Genomic DNA, 3533 nt, shown 5'->3' with positions numbered 1-3533 from the left:
TGGCTTCATGAGCATGTAATTTATGTGTTCACATAAATCCTATGTTTAGAAGGACCCTATGCTTGGTTTAATGCTCTGATGTCCTTATATTAAAATTCTTGATAATAATTGAACCAGGCACCTATATTCGCATTTCGTATTGGGCTCACAAATGATGTAACCAATCCAGGCTGGAACAGAAGTTAGACAGGAGTGAGAAGGACAGTAAGTGGCTACCTCATTACCTTCTCAATGGCATGGTTTAGAGATTGAGTTCTCCTAAAAAAAAAGTAATTATAATCATTAAAAAGAAAAATTTAAGCTGAGGGTGGATACAATCAGTGGGCATTTTGTAACAAAATCATTGATTATAATATAGAGAATGAATCAAATAGGAGCAAGGCTGGAGATGGTGAGGTGATGAGGATGATACTGTAGTAATTCAGAAAGATATTAGTACCATATAAAATCAGGAAGTGGCAATAGAAACCAGAAGAGATAAACATTTCCAGAAATATTTAGGAGGTATAATTAGAGGACTTGCTGAGCAATAATATGAATGAGAGAGGAGATAAGGATTGCTCTAGACTAAGCAAATTCACTGACACAAAATATTCAGGAGAAGTCAGGTTTAGGGGAAAGACAACTTCCTCTATCTCACTGTATTCCAACTGCACGTACAGTGCAGGTGTGAGACAGTCCTGCCTATGTGGTGCGATCTCAGAGGCTTTCAGTGTTTCTCCTCCTGAGACAGGGGATGTGGCAGAAAGGCTGCAATCAATAAAGCTACAGGGGCTGTCAAGGAGAAGGAAGACTATTCCCCCGCAGATTTATGGCTTAAAACCGGCACAGACCGGCTAGATGACTGGTGGCTAGTTTGACCCAGCCTCAATATACATTCATTGTAATACAGCCTGTGGTGGGATTCAGCCTGTTTGCACCAGTTTGGCAGAACTGATATTTTTTTGAGTTCGGCGAACCTGTTGTTAAAATGGCACTTGTATTTAAGGTTCTCTCTAAAGTGTGTGCCTGGGCAGCTGCCCAATGCGAAAATCACAAATTTACATTCTTTACTCTTTCTTAATGTTCATTTGCACAGCAGCGTATTCTAAGCACCCATAGTAATGTTCATTTTATCCATAGGTGAAAAAAAATGGCAAGTAAGGACACCAATCAAGAAGCAATATGGAAATATCTTAAATAACAGTTTTATTCTTTTTTTTTTGTCAGGTATTATTTCATATTTTTTCATTAATATTTTAAAACTCTTTCTTATAATCTGGTTCTGTGTACCTTTTTTATTGTTCTTACTTAAGTACTAAATGCATGAAATAATAAACTACCTTTTTTTTTTTAACTACCTTTTGGTATATTATTTTTTTATACTTAAAACGGTCATTAGGGCAGAGTACCAGATGTTAAACTATTTGAATCTCACAACTGAACACATCAGCTTGTGAAACCATACACTCTGCTCTGTCACAACTGGAAAAGCAAAGCCCATATATGTATATAAAATGGCCAACTGAGCTCCTTTGAGGAAACTCGACCACTTTCCCTGGAAGATCCTGAATATTCTTCGTTGTTAGTGAATACCATACTCCCGCCCACCCCAGTTAAACGAATCCCAATAAAAGAAGCAAATTCTGCTATGGGGGCTGCTCTATCTGTGCAGTAGCCCACTCTCTGTCTTACTGCTTCACTGATGAACTCACCATCACTTTATTTTTTATTTTATTTTATTTTTTTCACCATCACTTTAAACCATATACTGGCTTATATTTGAATTCCTTCCAGGGTGAAGCCAAGAACTCACAGTAGGTTGTAGACCCTCAGTCCTGGAACCACTGGAATGCCTGCATCACTCCTCCAATGTGCTCTTGCAAAGGCGGTAAAAGCATTGAGAAAAGGCCTCTGGCAAGCTGCAGATCTGTCATCTGACAGTGATCATTGTCAACCTACAATTACTTAGGGAGAGGTGAGTCTTAATAAGGGAGTAGTAGCAACTGTATTATGCTGTTTGGTGGTCTGGGTAGTTGGAGTTGAAGAAGGAATCCAAATGAAAAGCAAATCAAAGGCTATATTTACTTCCAAATCTGTGAAACAAGGTGGCCCTTCAGACAATGGGTTTTTTGAGAACATAATGCAAAGGGTCATTTAAATTTTCTTAATAAATTATCCAGTTGAGTCATGTTAAATAATATGCAATGTAACCAGGAACTTCAATAGTTTTAGCCTTCCATTTATAAGTTTGTATCCTGGTTTTGATTTTATTTTATTTTTTATTTATTTATTTATTTTTTTTTTCATTTTTTCCGAAGCTGGAAACGGGGAGGCAGTCAGACAGACTCCCGCATGCGCCCGACCGGGATCCACCCGGCACGCCCACCAGGGGCGATGCTTTGCCCCTCTGGGGCGTCGCTCTGTTGTGTCCAGAGCCATTCTAGCGCCTGAGGCAGTGGCCACAGAGCCATTCCCAGTGCCCGGGCCATCTTTGCTCCAATGGAGCCTTGGCTGCGGGAGGGGAAGAGAGAGACAGAGAGGAAGGAGAGGGGGAGGGGTGGAGAAGCAAATGGGCGCTTCTCCTGTGTGCCCTGGCCGGGAATCAAACCCGGGACTCCTACACACCAGGCCGACGCTCTACCGCTGAGCCAACCCGCCAGGGCCCTGGTTTTGATTTTAACATAAAAACCTTAAGTGCTTGCTTCAGCACTAAAATTGGAATGATACAGAGAAGATTAGCATGGCCCCTGCATGAGGACGACACACAAATTTGAAAGCGTTCCATATTTTAAAACAAAACAAAACATAAAAATCTTAAGTGTTTGGCTACTCTGTGAGCAATACAATATGATGGAGTCCTAACAAACCTTTACTGAAGGTGAAACTGAATTATAAATGTTGAGTTGCAGATTTAGAGAATTTAGAGAGGCATTCTGTTGGAAAATGTTTACAATTTATGCATTTAAGTTCTAGGTACACAACACACACATATTTATCACAAACTCTTTCCTTTGAAGCGATATCATGGAGAAATCCCCAAGAAAGTAGAACAATAACAAAAAGACAAGATGGAAAAGGAAAAAAAATTGGAAAAATATTAGATGAATTTTATAGATTCTAAAATTGAAAATAAGAATTTCAGAAAGATAGAACATAGCTACTGAAGGGAGCACATTATCAAAATAAGAAATAAAAAATTTCTAGCACTTTCAGCCTGAAAGTGCCCATCAAGTATCTAGCAAAAATCAATAAGAAAGGGCACACATCATGAAAGTTGAGAACACCATGGACAAAGAGATGACCCTAAGGTCTTAAACAGATACAAATATACATGAGAGTGAAAGAAGGAACAAGGAAAAAGAAGAGTATCTAGAATTAGAACACCATCAAATTTATAGTAGAACAGGTGGAAACTGAAATAATATTGTGCAATGCTGTAAAAATTGTGAAGAAATATAATTTCAACAGATTCTACATATAGCCCAAATAATCAAAGTTGAGGCTAGAATACAAATATTTTATATCATAAAAATTCATTATATTTTTAGCTC

At 38.4% G+C, this 3533-nt stretch overlaps 1 pseudogene; it reads left to right on the top strand.

The window, feature by feature from the left end:
- The first annotated feature begins 2676 nt into the window (after nt 1-2676).
- LOC136390259 (U6 spliceosomal RNA) lies at nt 2677-2773 on the top strand (annotated as a pseudogene).
- Nucleotides 2774-3533: the final 760 nt, after the last annotated feature.

Source organism: Saccopteryx leptura, chromosome 1 (assembly GCF_036850995.1).
Source record: "Saccopteryx leptura isolate mSacLep1 chromosome 1, mSacLep1_pri_phased_curated, whole genome shotgun sequence".
Classification (NCBI taxonomy): domain Eukaryota; kingdom Metazoa; phylum Chordata; class Mammalia; order Chiroptera; family Emballonuridae; genus Saccopteryx; species Saccopteryx leptura.
Note: the sequence above shows the minus strand (reverse complement) of the source record. Positions and strands in the feature narration are given on the sequence as shown.